Source organism: Sturnus vulgaris, chromosome 2, assembly GCF_052056855.1.
Source record: "Sturnus vulgaris isolate bStuVul1 chromosome 2, bStuVul1.hap1, whole genome shotgun sequence".
Taxonomy (NCBI): Eukaryota; Metazoa; Chordata; class Aves; order Passeriformes; family Sturnidae; genus Sturnus; species Sturnus vulgaris.
In genome coordinates, this window is record NC_142244.1 from 27,404,143 (window position 1) to 27,419,053 (window position 14,911).

The window sequence follows — 14,911 nt, forward strand, 5'->3', positions numbered from 1 at the left end:
GTGTTCTACGTTGTCCCTTCTCGTCGTGCAGTTTGTGCCTCTGCTGCTTCTGCTGTTAGGAATCGCTCCTTGAAAGGCGAGCGAGAGCGTCCTTCCGGGTGCATTGCACTGAGTCGAGTGCTCGCTCGGGACTTTGCTCTCGCGGCCAAGGCAAGAGGGCGTGCTTGCCCGCAGAACCGAGAACACGCTGTTGGGCAGAGCTGCAACTGACCGCTGGAGTTCAGCTCTCGCCGGACGGCAGAAGGCGAAGAACGAAGCCGCTTGCGAGCGGCGCAGTGCAGCGAAGAGCTCTCCGAATTCGCCGCTAGCTCCACGGTCCTTCTAAGCTGCGAGTAGCTGCTCTCGCAGTACACAGAGCTTCGCAAGGCCCGAAGAGCCGGAGGGAAGTATCGCACACGCAAATGTGCCAGGACAGAGACGTGTTCTACGTTGTCCCCTCTCGTCGTGCAGTTTGTGCCTCTGCTGCTTCTGCTGTTAGGAATCGCTCCTTGAAAGGCGAGCGAGAGCGTCCTTCCGGGTGCATTGCACTGAGTCGAGTGCTCGCTCGGGACTTTGCTCTCGGGGCCAAGGCAAGAGGGCGTGCTTCCCCCAGAACCGAGAACACGCTGTTGGGCAGAGCTGCAACTGACCGCTGGAGTTCAGCTCTCGCCGGACGGCAGAAGGCGAAGAACGAAGCCGCTTGCGAGCGGCGCAGTGCAGCGAAGAGCTCTCCGAATTCGCCGCTAGCTCCACGGTCCTTCTCAGCTGCGAGTAGCAGCGCTCGCAGTACACAGAGCTTCGCAAGGCCCGAAGAGCCGGAGGGAAGTATCGCACACGCAAATGTGCCAGGACAGAGACGTGTTCTACGTTGTCCCCTCTCGTCGTGCAGTTTGTGCCTCTGCTGCTTCTGCTGTTAGGAATCGCTCCTTGAAAGGCGAGCGAGAGCGTCCTTCCGGGTGCATTGCACTGAGTCGAGTGCTCGCTCGGGACTTTGCTCTCGGGGCCAAGGCAAGAGGGCGTGCTTGCCCGCAGAACCGAGAACACGCTGTTGGGCAGAGCTGCAACTGACCGCTGGAGTTCAGCTCTCGCCGGACGGCAGAAGGCGAAGAACGAAGCCGCTTGAGAGCGGCGCAGTGCAGCGAAGAGCTCTCCGAATTCGCCGCTAGCTCCACGGTCCTTCTCAGCTGCGAGTAGCAGCGCTCTCAGTACACAGAGCTTCGCAAGAACCGAAGACCCGGAGGGAAGTATCGCACACGAAAATGTGCCAGGACAGAGACGTGTTCTACGTTGTCCCTTCTCGTCGTGCAGTTTGTGCCTCTGCTGCTTCTGCTGTTAGGAATCGCTCCTTGAAAGGCGAGCGAGAGCGTTCTTCCGGGTGCATTGCACTGAGTCGAGAGCTCGCTCGGGACTTTGCTCTCGGGGCCAAGGCAAGAGGGCGTGCTTGCCCGCAGAACCGAGAACACGCTGTTGGGCAGAGCTGCAACTGACCGCTGGAGTTCAGCTCTCGCCGGACGGCAGAAGGCGAAGAACGAAGGCGCTTGCGAGCGGCGCAGTGCAGCGAAGAGCTCTCCGAATTCGCCGCTAGCTCCACGGTCCTTCTCAGCTGCGAGTAGCAGCGCTCGCAGTACACAGAGCTTCGCAAGGCCCGAAGAGCCGGAGGGAAGTATCGCACACGCAAATGTGCCAGGACAGAGACGTGTTCTACGTTGTCCCCTCTCGTCGTGCAGTTTGTGCCTCTGCTGCTTCTGCTGTTAGGAATCGCTCCTTGAAAGGCGAGCGAGAGCGTCCTTCCGGGTGCATTGCACTGAGTCGAGTGCTCGCTCGGGACTTTGCTCTCGGGGCCAAGGCAAGAGGGCGTGCTTGCCCGCAGAACCGAGAACACGCTGTTGGGCAGAGCTGCAACTGACCGCTGGAGTTCAGCTCTCGCCGGACGGCAGAAGGCGAAGAACGAAGCCGCTTGAGAGCGGCGCAGTGCAGCGAAGAGCTCTCCGAATTCGCCGCTAGCTCCACGGTCCTTCTCAGCTGCGAGTAGCAGCGCTCTCAGTACACAGAGCTTCGCAAGAACCGAAGACCCGGAGGGAAGTATCGCACACGAAAATGTGCCAGGACAGAGACGTGTTCTACGTTGTCCCTTCTCGTCGTGCAGTTTGTGCCTCTGCTGCTTCTGCTGTTAGGAATCGCTCCTTGAAAGGCGAGCGAGAGCGTTCTTCCGGGTGCATTGCACTGAGTCGAGAGCTCGCTCGGGACTTTGCTCTCGGGGCCAAGGCAAGAGGGCGTGCTTGCCCGCAGAACCGAGAACACGCTGTTGGGCAGAGCTGCAACTGACCGCTGGAGTTCAGCTCTCGCCGGACGGCAGAAGGCGAAGAACGAAGGCGCTTGCGAGCGGCGCAGTGCAGCGAAGAGCTCTCCGAATTCGCCGCTAGCTCCACGGTCCTTCTCAGCTGCGAGTAGCAGCGCTCGCAGTACACAGAGCTTCGCAAGGCCCGAAGAGCCGGAGGGAAGTATCGCACACGCAAATGTGCCAGGACAGAGACGTGTTCTACGTTGTCCCCTCTCGTCGTGCAGTTTGTGCCTCTGCTGCTTCTGCTGTTAGGAATCGCTCCTTGAAAGGCGAGCGAGAGCGTCCTTCCGGGTGCATTGCACTGAGTCGAGTGCTCGCTCGGGACTTTGCTCTCGCGGCCAAGGCAAGAGGGCGTGCTTGCCCGCAGAACCGAGAACACGCTGTTGGGCAGAGCTGCAACTGACCGCTGGAGTTCAGCTCTCGCCGGACGGCAGAAGGCGAAGAACGAAGCCGCTTGCGAGCGGCGCAGTGCAGCGAAGAGCTCTACGAATTCGCCGCTAGCTCCACGGTCCTTCTCAGCTGCGAGTAGCAGCGCTCGCAGTACACAGAGCTTCGCAAGGCCCGAAGACCCGGAGGGAAGTATCGCTCACGAAAATGTGCCAGGACAGAGACGTGTTCTACGTTGTCCCCTCTCGTCGTGCAGTTTGTGCCTCTGCTGCTTCTGCTGTTAGGAATCGCTCCTTGAAAGGCGAGCGAGAGCGTCCTTCCGGGTGCATTGCACTGAGTCGAGTGCTCGCTCGGGACTTTGCTCTCGCGGCCAAGCAAGAGGGCGTGCTTGCCCGCAGAACCGAGAACACGCTGTTGGGCAGAGCTGCAACTGACCGCTGGAGTTCAGCTCTCGCCGGACGGCAGAAGGCGAAGAACGAAGCCGCTTGCGAGCGGCGCAGTGCAGCGAAGAGCTCTACGAATTCGCCGCTAGCTCCACGGTCCTTCTCAGCTGCGAGTAGCAGCGCTCGCAGTACACAGAGCTTCGCAAGGCCCGAAGACCCGGAGGGAAGTATCGCTCACGAAAATGTGCCAGGACAGAGACGTGTTCTACGTTGTCCCCTCTCGTCGTGCAGTTTGTGCCTCTGCTGCTTCTGCTGTTAGGAATCGCTCCTTGAAAGGCGAGCGAGAGCGTCCTTCCGGGTGCATTGCACTGAGTCGAGTGCTCGCTCGGGACTTTGCTCTCGGGGCCAAGGCAAGAGGGCGTGCTTGCCCGCAGAACCGAGAACACGCTGTTGGGCAGAGCTGCAACTGACCGCTGGAGTTCAGCTCTCGCCGGACGGCAGAAGGCGAAGAACGAAGCCGCTTGCGAGCGGCGCAGTGCAGCGAAGAGCTCTACGAATTCGCCGCTAGCTCCACGGTCCTTCTCAGCTGCGAGTAGCAGCGCTCGCAGTACACAGAGCTTCGCAAGGCCCGAAGACCCGGAGGGAAGTATCGCACACGCAAATGTGCCAGGACAGAGACGTGTTCTACGTTGTCCCTTCTCGTCGTGCAGTTTGTGCCTCTGCTGCTTCTGCTGTTAGGAATCGCTCCTTGAAAGGCGAGCGAGAGCGTCCTTCCGGGTGCATTGCACTGAGTCGAGTGCTCGCTCGGGACTTTGCTCTCGGGGCCAAGGCAAGAGGGCGTGCTTGCCCGCAGAACCGAGAACACGCTGTTGGGCAGAGCTGCAACTGACCGCTGGAGTTCAGCTCTCGCCGGACGGCAGAAGGCGAAGAACGAAGCCGCTTGCGAGCGGCGCAGTGCAGCGAAGAGCTCTCCGAATTCGCCGCTAGCTCCACGGTCCTTCTCAGCTGCGAGTAGCAGCGCTCGCAGTACACAGAGCTTCGCAAGGCCCGAAGAGCCGGAGGGAAGTATCGCACACGCAAATGTGCCAGGACAGAGACGTGTTCTACGTTGTCCCCTCTCGTCGTGCAGTTTGTGCCTCTGCTGCTTCTGCTGTTAGGAATCGCTCCTTGAAAGGCGAGCGAGAGCGTCCTTCCGGGTGCATTGCACTGAGTCGAGTGCTCGCTCGGGACTTTGCTCTCGGGGCCAAGGCAAGAGGGCGTGCTTGCCCGCAGAACCGAGAACACGCTGTTGGGCAGAGCTGCAACTGACCGCTGGAGTTCAGCCTTCGCCGGACGGCAGAAGGCGAAGAACGAAGGCGCTTGCGAGCGGCGCAGTGCAGCGAAGAGCTCTCCGAATTCGCCGCTAGCTCCACGGTCCTTCTCAGCTGCGAGTAGCAGCGCTCGCAGTACACAGAGCTTCGCAAGGCCCGAAGAGCCGGAGGGAAGTATCGCACACGCAAATGTGCCAGGACAGAGACGTGTTCTACGTTGTCCCCTCTCGTCGTGCAGTTTGTGCCTCTGCTGCTTCTGCTGTTAGGAATCGCTCCTTGAAAGGCGAGCGAGAGCGTCCTTCCGGGTGCATTGCACTGAGTCGAGTGCTCGCTCGGGACTTTGCTCTCGGGGCCAAGGCAAGAGGGCGTGCTTGCCCGCAGAACCGAGAACACGCTGTTGGGCAGAGCTGCAACTGACCGCTGGAGTTCAGCTCTCGCCGGACGGCAGAAGGCGAAGAACGAAGCCGCTTGCGAGCGGCGCAGTGCAGCGAAGAGCTCTCCGAATTCGCCGCTAGCTCCACGGTCCTTCTCAGCTGCGAGTAGCAGCTCTCGCAGTACACAGAGCTTCGCAAGGCCCGAAGAGCCGGAGGGAAGTATCGCACACGCAAATGTGCCAGGACAGAGACGTGTTCTACGGTGTCCCCTCTCGTCGTGCAGTTTGTGCCTCTGCTGCTTCTGCTGTTAGGAATCGCTCCTTGAAAGGCGAGCGAGAGCGTCCTTCCGGGTGCATTGCACTGAGTCGAGTGCTCGCTCGGGACTTTGCTCTCGGGGCCAAGGCAAGAGGGCGTGCTTGCCCGCAGAACCGAGAACACGCTGTTGGGCAGAGCTGCAACTGACCGCTGGAGTTCAGCTCTCGCCGGACGGCAGAAGGCGAAGAACGAAGCCGCTTGCGAGCGGCGCAGTGCAGCGAAGAGCTCTCCGAATTCGCCGCTAGCTCCACGGTCCTTCTCAGCTGCGAGTAGCAGCGCTCGCAGTACACAGAGCTTCGCAAGAACCGAAGACCCGGAGGGAAGTATCGCACACGAAAATGTGCCAGGACAGAGACGTGTTCTACGTTGTCCGTTCTCGTCGTGCAGTTTGTGCCTCTGCTGCTTCTGCTGTTAGGAATCGCTCCTTGAAAGGCGAGCGAGAGCGTCCTTCCGGGTGCATTGCACTGAGTCGAGAGCTCGCTCGGGACTTTGCTCTCGGGCCAAGGCAAGAGGGCGTGCTTGCCCGCAGAACCGAGAACACGCTGTTGGGCAGAGCTGCAACTGACCGCTGGAGTTCAGCTCTCGCCGGACGGCAGAAGGCGAAGAACGAAGCCGCTTGCGAGCGGCGCAGTGCAGCGAAGAGCTCTCCGAATTCGCCGCTAGCTCCACGGTCCTTCTCAGCTGCGAGTAGCAGCGCTCGCAGTACACAGAGCTTCGCAAGGCCCGAAGAGCCGGAGGGAAGTATCGCACACGCAAATGTGCCAGGACAGAGACGTGTTCTACGTTGTCCCCTCTCGTCGTGCAGTTTGTGCCTCTGCTGCTTCTGCTGTTAGGAATCGCTCCTTGAAAGGCGAGCGAGAGCGTCCTTCCGGGTGCATTGCACTGAGTCGAGTGCTCGCTCGGGACTTTGCTCTCGGGGCCAAGGCAAGAGGGCGTGCTTGCCCGCAGAACCGAGAACACGCTGTTGGGCAGAGCTGCAACGGACCGCTGGAGTTCAGCTCTCGCCGGACGGCAGAAGGCGAAGAACGAAGCCGCTTGCGAGCGGCGCAGTGCAGCGAAGAGCTCTCCGAATTCGCCGCTAGCTCCACGGTCCTTCTCAGCTGCGAGTAGCAGCGCTCGCAGTACACAGAGCTTCGTAAGGCCCGAAGAGCCGGAGGGAAGTATCGCTCACGCAAATGTGCCAGGACAGAGACGTGTTCTACGTTGTCCCTTCTCGTCGTGCAGTTTGTGCCTCTGCTGCTTCTGCTGTTAGGAATCGCTCCTTGAAAGGCGAGCGAGAGCGTCCTTCCGGGTGCATTGCACTGAGTCGAGTGCTCGCTCGGGACTTTGCTCTCGCGGCCAAGGCAAGAGGGCGTGCTTGCCCGCAGAACCGAGAACACGCTGTTGGGCAGAGCTGCAACTGACCGCTGGAGTTCAGCTCTCGCCGGACGGCAGAAGGCGAAGAACGAAGCCGCTTGCGAGCGGCGCAGTGCAGCGAAGAGCTCTCCGAATTCGCCGCTAGCTCCACGGTCCTTCTCAGCTGCGAGTAGCTGCTCTCGCAGTACACAGAGCTTCGCAAGGCCCGAAGAGCCGGAGGGAAGTATCGCACACGCAAATGTGCCAGGACAGAGACGTGTTCTACGTTGTCCCCTCTCGTCGTGCAGTTTGTGCCTCTGCTGCTTCTGCTGTTAGGAATCGCTCCTTGAAAGGCGAGCGAGAGCGTCCTTCCGGGTGCATTGCACTGAGTCGAGTGCTCGCTCGGGACTTTGCTCTCGGGGCCAAGGCAAGAGGGCGTGCTTCCCCCAGAACCGAGAACACGCTGTTGGGCAGAGCTGCAACTGACCGCTGGAGTTCAGCTCTCGCCGGACGGCAGAAGGCGAAGAACGAAGCCGCTTGCGAGCGGCGCAGTGCAGCGAAGAGCTCTCCGAATTCGCCGCTAGCTCCACGGTCCTTCTCAGCTGCGAGTAGCAGCGCTCGCAGTACACAGAGCTTCGCAAGGCCCGAAGAGCCGGAGGGAAGTATCGCACACGCAAATGTGCCAGGACAGAGACGTGTTCTACGTTGTCCCCTCTCGTCGTGCAGTTTGTGCCTCTGCTGCTTCTGCTGTTAGGAATCGCTCCTTGAAAGGCGAGCGAGAGCGTCCTTCCGGGTGCATTGCACTGAGTCGAGTGCTCGCTCGGGACTTTGCTCTCGGGGCCAAGGCAAGAGGGCGTGCTTGCCCGCAGAACCGAGAACACGCTGTTGGGCAGAGCTGCAACTGACCGCTGGAGTTCAGCCTTCGCCGGACGGCAGAAGGCGAAGAACGAAGCCGCTTGCGAGGGCGCAGTGCAGCGAAGAGCTCTCCGAATTCGCCGCTAGCTCCACGGTCCTTCTCAGCTGCGAGTAGCAGCGCTCGCAGTACACAGAGCTTCGCAAGGCCCGAAGAGCCGGAGGGAAGTATCGCACACGCAAATGTGCCAGGACAGAGACGTGTTCTACGTTGTCCCCTCTCGTCGTGCAGTTTGTGCCTCTGCTGCTTCTGCTGTTAGGAATCGCTCCTTGAAAGGCGAGCGAGAGCGTCCTTCCGGGTGCATTGCACTGAGTCGAGTGCTCGCTCGGGACTTTGCTCTCGGGGCCAAGGCAAGAGGGCGTGCTTGCCCGCAGAACCGAGAACACGCTGTTGGGCAGAGCTGCAACGGACCGCTGGAGTTCAGCTCTCGCCGGACGGCAGAAGGCGAAGAACGAAGCCGCTTGCGAGCGGCGCAGTGCAGCGAAGAGCTCTCCGAATTCGCCGCTAGCTCCACGGTCCTTCTCAGCTGCGAGTAGCAGCGCTCGCAGTACACAGAGCTTCGTAAGGCCCGAAGAGCCGGAGGGAAGTATCGCTCACGCAAATGTGCCAGGACAGAGACGTGTTCTACGTTGTCCCCTTCTCGTCGTGCAGTTTGTGCCTCTGCTGCTTCTGCTGTTAGGAATCGCTCCTTGAAAGGCGAGCGAGAGCGTCCTTCCGGGTGCATTGCACTGAGTCGAGTGCTCGCTCGGGACTTTGCTCTCGGGGCCAAGGCAAGAGGGCGTGCTTGCCCGCAGAACCGAGAACACGCTGTTGGGCAGAGCTGCAACTGACCGCTGGAGTTCAGCTCTCGCCGGACGGCAGAAGGCGAAGAACGAAGCCGCTTGCGAGCGGCGCAGTGCAGCGAAGAGCTCTCCGAATTCGCCGCTAGCTCCACGGTCCTTCTCAGCTGCGAGTAGCAGCTCTCGCAGTACACAGAGCTTCGCAAGGCCCGAAGAGCCGGAGGGAAGTATCGCACACGCAAATGTGCCAGGACAGAGACGTGTTCTACGTTGTCCCCTCTCGTCGTGCAGTTTGTGCCTCTGCTGCTTCTGCTGTTAGGAATCGCTCCTTGAAAGGCGAGCGAGAGCGTCCTTCCGGGTGCATTGCACTGAGTCGAGTGCTCGCTCGGGACTTTGCTCTCGGGGCCAAGGCAAGAGGGCGTGCTTCCCGCAGAACCGAGAACACGCTGTTGGGCAGAGCTGCAACTGACCGCTGGAGTTCAGCTCTCGCCGGACGGCAGAAGGCGAAGAACGAAGGCGCTTGCGAGCGGCGCAGTGCAGCGAAGAGCTCTCCGAATTCGCCGCTAGCTCCACGGTCCTTCTCAGCTGCGAGTAGCAGCGCTCGCAGTACACAGAGCTTCGCAAGGCCCGAAGAGCCGGAGGGAAGTATCGCACACGCAAATGTGCCAGGACAGAGACGTGTTCTACGTTGTCCCCTCTCGTCGTGCAGTTTGTGCCTCTGCTGCTTCTGCTGTTAGGAATCGCTCCTTGAAAGGCGAGCGAGAGCGTCCTTCCGGGTGCATTGCACTGAGTCGAGTGCTCGCTCGGGACTTTGCTCTCGGGGCCAAGGCAAGAGGGCGTGCTTGCCCGCAGAACCGAGAACACGCTGTTGGGCAGAGCTGCAACTGACCGCTGGAGTTCAGCTCTCGCCGGACGGCAGAAGGCGAAGAACGAAGCCGCTTGAGAGCGGCGCAGTGCAGCGAAGAGCTCTCCGAATTCGCCGCTAGCTCCACGGTCCTTCTCAGCTGCGAGTAGCAGCGCTCTCAGTACACAGAGCTTCGCAAGAACCGAAGACCCGGAGGGAAGTATCGCACACGAAAATGTGCCAGGACAGAGACGTGTTCTACGTTGTCCCTTCTCGTCGTGCAGTTTGTGCCTCTGCTGCTTCTGCTGTTAGGAATCGCTCCTTGAAAGGCGAGCGAGAGCGTTCTTCCGGGTGCATTGCACTGAGTCGAGAGCTCGCTCGGGACTTTGCTCTCGGGGCCAAGGCAAGAGGGCGTGCTTGCCCGCAGAACCGAGAACACGCTGTTGGGCAGAGCTGCAACTGACCGCTGGAGTTCAGCTCTCGCCGGACGGCAGAAGGCGAAGAACGAAGGCGCTTGCGAGCGGCGCAGTGCAGCGAAGAGCTCTCCGAATTCGCCGCTAGCTCCACGGTCCTTCTCAGCTGCGAGTAGCAGCGCTCGCAGTACACAGAGCTTCGCAAGGCCCGAAGAGCCGGAGGGAAGTATCGCACACGAAAATGTGCAGGACAGAGACGTGTTCTACGTTGTCCCCTCTCGTCGTGCAGTTTGTGCCTCTGCTGCTTCTGCTGTTAGGAATCGCTCCTTGAAAGGCGAGCGAGAGCGTCCTTCCGGGTGCATTGCACTGAGTCGAGTGCTCGCTCGGGACTTTGCTCTCGCGGCCAAGGCAAGAGGGCGTGCTTGCCCGCAGAACCGAGAACACGCTGTTGGGCAGAGCTGCAACTGACCGCTGGAGTTCAGCTCTCGCCGGACGGCAGAAGGCGAAGAACGAAGCCGCTTGCGAGCGGCGCAGTGCAGCGAAGAGCTCTACGAATTCGCCGCTAGCTCCACGGTCCTTCTCAGCTGCGAGTAGCAGCGCTCGCAGTACACAGAGCTTCGCAAGGCCCGAAGACCCGGAGGGAAGTATCGCTCACGCAAATGTGCCAGGACAGAGACGTGTTCTACGTTGTCCCCTCTCGTCGTGCAGTTTGTGCCTCTGCTGCTTCTGCTGTTAGGAATCGCTCCTTGAAAGGCGAGCGAGAGCGTCCTTCCGGGTGCATTGCACTGAGTCGAGTGCTCGCTCGGGACTTTGCTCTCGGGGCCAAGGCAAGAGGGCGTGCTTGCCCGCAGAACCGAGAACACGCTGTTGGGCAGAGCTGCAACTGACCGCTGGAGTTCAGCTCTCGCCGGACGGCAGAAGGCGAAGAACGAAGGCGCTTGCGAGCGGCGCAGTGCAGCGAAGAGCTCTCCGAATTCGCCGCTAGCTCCACGGTCCTTCTCAGCTGCGAGTAAGCAGCGCTCGCAGTACACAGAGCTTCGCAAGGCCCGAAGAGCCGGAGGGAAGTATCGCACACGCAAATGTGCCAGGACAGAGACGTGTTCTACGTTGTCCCCTCTCGTCGTGCAGTTTGTGCCTCTGCTGCTTCTGCTGTTAGGAATCGCTCCTTGAAAGGCGAGCGAGAGCGTCCTTCCGGGTGCATTGCACTGAGTCGAGTGCTCGCTCGGGACTTTGCTCTCGGGGCCAAGGCAAGAGGGCGTGCTTGCCCGCAGAACCGAGAACACGCTGTTGGGCAGAGCTGCAACTGACCGCTGGAGTTCAGCCTTCGCCGGACGGCAGAAGGCGAAGAACGAAGGCGCTTGCGAGCGGCGCAGTGCAGCGAAGAGCTCTCCGAATTCGCCGCTAGCTCCACGGTCCTTCTCAGCTGCGAGTAGCAGCGCTCGCAGTACACAGAGCTTCGCAAGGCCCGAAGAGCCGGAGGGAAGTATCGCACACGCAAATGTGCCAGGACAGAGACGTGTTCTACGTTGTCCCCTCTCGTCGTGCAGTTTGTGCCTCTGCTGCTTCTGCTGTTAGGAATCGCTCCTTGAAAGGCGAGCGAGAGCGTCCTTCCGGGTGCATTGCACTGAGTCGAGTGCTCGCTCGGGACTTTGCTCTCGGGGCCAAGGCAAGAGGGCGTGCTTGCCCGCAGAACCGAGAACACGCTGTTGGGCAGAGCTGCAACTGACCGCTGGAGTTCAGCTCTCGCCGGACGGCAGAAGGCGAAGAACGAAGCCGCTTGCGAGCGGCGCAGTGCAGCGAAGAGCTCTCCGAATTCGCCGCTAGCTCCACGGTCCTTCTCAGCTGCGAGTAGCAGCTCTCGCAGTACACAGAGCTTCGCAAGGCCCGAAGAGCCGGAGGGAAGTATCGCACACGCAAATGTGCCAGGACAGAGACGTGTTCTACGTTGTCCCCTCTCGTCGTGCAGTTTGTGCCTCTGCTGCTTCTGCTGTTAGGAATCGCTCCTTGAAAGGCGAGCGAGAGCGTCCTTCCGGGTGCATTGCACTGAGTCGAGTGCTCGCTCGGGACTTTGCTCTCGGGGCCAAGGCAAGAGGGCGTGCTTGCCCGCAGAACCGAGAACACGCTGTTGGGCAGAGCTGCAACTGACCGCTGGAGTTCAGCTCTCGCCGGACGGCAGAAGGCGAAGAACGAAGCCGCTTGCGAGCGGCGCAGTGCAGCGAAGAGCTCTCCGAATTCGCCGCTAGCTCCACGGTCCTTCTCAGCTGCGAGTAGCAGCGCTCGCAGTACACAGAGCTTCGCAAGAACCGAAGACCCGGAGGGAAGTATCGCACACGAAAATGTGCCAGGACAGAGACGTGTTCTACGTTGTCCCCTCTCGTCGTGCAGTTTGTGCCTCTGCTGCTTCTGCTGTTAGGAATCGCTCCTTGAAAGGCGAGCGAGAGCGTCCTTCCGGGTGCATTGCACTGAGTCGAGTGCTCGCTCGGGACTTTGCTCTCGGGGCCAAGGCAAGAGGGCGTGCTTGCCCGCAGAACCGAGAACACGCTGTTGGGCAGAGCTGCAACTGACCGCTGGAGTTCAGCTCTCGCCGGACGGCAGAAGGCGAAGAACGAAGCCGCTTGCGAGCGGCGCAGTGCAGCGAAGAGCTCTCCGAATTCGCCGCTAGCTCCACGGTCCTTCTCAGCTGCGAGTAGCAGCGCTCTCAGTACACAGAGCTTCGCAAGGCCCGAAGAGCCGGAGGGAAGTATCGCTCACGAAAATGTGCCAGGACAGAGACGTGTTCTACGTTGTCCCCTCTCGTCGTGCAGTTTGTGCCTCTGCTGCTTCTGCTGTTAGGAATCGCTCCTTGAAAGGCGAGCGAGAGCGTCCTTCCGGGTGCATTGCACTGAGTCGAGTGCTCGCTCGGGACTTTGCTCTCGCGGCCAAGGCAAGAGGGCGTGCTTGCCCGCAGAACCGAGAACACGCTGTTGGGCAGAGCTGCAACTGACCGCTGGAGTTCAGCTCTCGCCGGACGGCAGAAGGCGAAGAACGAAGCCGCTTGCGAGCGGCGCAGTGCAGCGAAGAGCTCTACGAATTCGCCGCTAGCTCCACGGTCCTTCTCAGCTGCGAGTAGCAGCGCTCGCAGTACACAGAGCTTCGCAAGGCCCGAAGACCCGGAGGGAAGTATCGCTCACGCAAATGTGCCAGGACAGAGACGTGTTCTACGTTGTCCCCTCTCGTCGTGCAGTTTGTGCCTCTGCTGCTTCTGCTGTTAGGAATCGCTCCTTGAAAGGCGAGCGAGAGCGTCCTTCCGGGTGCATTGCACTGAGTCGAGTGCTCGCTCGGGACTTTGCTCTCGGGGCCAAGGCAAGAGGGCGTGCTTGCCCGCAGAACCGAGAACACGCTGTTGGGCAGAGCTGCAACTGACCGCTGGAGTTCAGCTCTCGCCGGACGGCAGAAGGCGAAGAACGAAGGCGCTTGCGAGCGGCGCAGTGCAGCGAAGAGCTCTCCGAATTCGCCGCTAGCTCCACGGTCCTTCTCAGCTGCGAGTAGCAGCGCTCGCAGTACACAGAGCTTCGCAAGGCCCGAAGAGCCGGAGGGAAGTATCGCACACGCAAATGTGCCAGGACAGAGACGTGTTCTACGTTGTCCCCTCTCGTCGTGCAGTTTGTGCCTCTGCTGCTTCTGCTGTTAGGAATCGCTCCTTGAAAGGCGAGCGAGAGCGTCCTTCCGGGTGCATTGCACTGAGTCGAGTGCTCGCTCGGGACTTTGCTCTCGGGGCCAAGGCAAGAGGGCGTGCTTGCCCGCAGAACCGAGAACACGCTGTTGGGCAGAGCTGCAACTGACCGCTGGAGTTCAGCTCTCGCCGGACGGCAGAAGGCGAAGAACGAAGCCGCTTGCGAGCGGCGCAGTGCAGCGAAGAGCTCTCCGAATTCGCCGCTAGCTCCACGGTCCTTCTCAGCTGCGAGTAGCAGCGCTCGCAGTACACAGAGCTTCGCAAGGCCCGAAGAGCCGGAGGGAAGTATCGCACACGCAAATGTGCCAGGACAGAGACGTGTTCTACGTTGTCCCCTCTCGTCGTGCAGTTTGTGCCTCTGCTGCTTCTGCTGTTAGGAATCGCTCCTTGAAAGGCGAGCGAGAGCGTCCTTCCGGGTGCATTGCACTGAGTCGAGTGCTCGCTCGGGACTTTGCTCTCGGGGCCAAGGCAAGAGGGCGTGCTTGCCCGCAGAACCGAGAACACGCTGTTGGGCAGAGCTGCAACTGACCGCTGGAGTTCAGCTCTCGCCGGACGGCAGAAGGCGAAGAACGAAGGCGCTTGCGAGCGGCGCAGTGCAGCGAAGAGCTCTCCGAATTCGCCGCTAGCTCCACGGTCCTTCTCAGCTGCGAGTAGCAGCGCTCGCAGTACACAGAGCTTCGCAAGGCCCGAAGAGCCGGAGGGAAGTATCGCACACGCAAATGTGCCAGGACAGAGACGTGTTCTACGTTGTCCCCTCTCGTCGTGCAGTTTGTGCCTCTGCTGCTTCTGCTGTTAGGAATCGCTCCTTGAAAGGCGAGCGAGAGCGTCCTTCCGGGTGCATTGCACTGAGTCGAGTGCTCGCTCGGGACTTTGCTCTCGGGGCCAAGGCAAGAGGGCGTGCTTGCCCGCAGAACCGAGAACACGCTGTTGGGCAGAGCTGCAACTGACCGCTGGAGTTCAGCTCTCGCCGGACGGCAGAAGGCGAAGAACGAAGACGCTTGCGAGCGGCGCAGTGCAGCGAAGAGCTCTCCGAATTCGCCGCTAGCTCCACGGTCCTTCTCAGCTGCGAGTAGCAGCTCTCGCAGTACACAGAGCTTCGCAAGGCCCGAAGAGCCGGAGGGAAGTATCGCACACGCAAATGTGCCAGGACAGAGACGTGTTCTACGTTGTCCCCTTCTCGTCGTGCAGTTTGTGCCTCTGCTGCTTCTGCTGTTAGGAATCGCTCCTTGAAAGGCGAGCGAGAGCGTCCTTCCGGTGCATTGCACTGAGTCGAGAGCTCGCTCGGGACTTTGCTCTCGGGGCCAAGGCAAGAGGGCGTGCTTGCCCGCAGAACCGAGAACACGCTTTTGGGCAGAGCTGCAACTGACCGCTGGAGTTCAGCTCTCGCCGGACGGCAGAAGGCGAAGAACGAAGGCGCTTGCGAGCGGCGCAGTGCAGCGAAGAGCTCTCCGAATTCGCCGCTAGCTCCACGGTCCTTCTCAGCTGCGAGTAGCAGCGCTCGCAGTACACAGAGCTTCGCAAGGCCCGAAGACCCGGAGGGAAGTATCGCACACGAAAATGTGCCAGGACAGAGACGTGTTCTACGTTGTCCCCTCTCGTCGTGCAGTTTGTGCCTCTGCTGCTTCTGCTGTTAGGAATCGCTCCTTGAAAGGCGAGCGAGAGCGTCCTTCCGGGTGCATTGCACTGAGTCGAGTGCTCGCTCGGGACTTTGCTCTCGGGGCCAAGGCAAGAGGGCGTGCTTGCCCGCAGAACCGAGAACACGCTGTTGGGCAGAGCTGCAACGGACCGCTGGAGTTCAGCTCTCGCCGGACGGCAGAAGGCGAAGA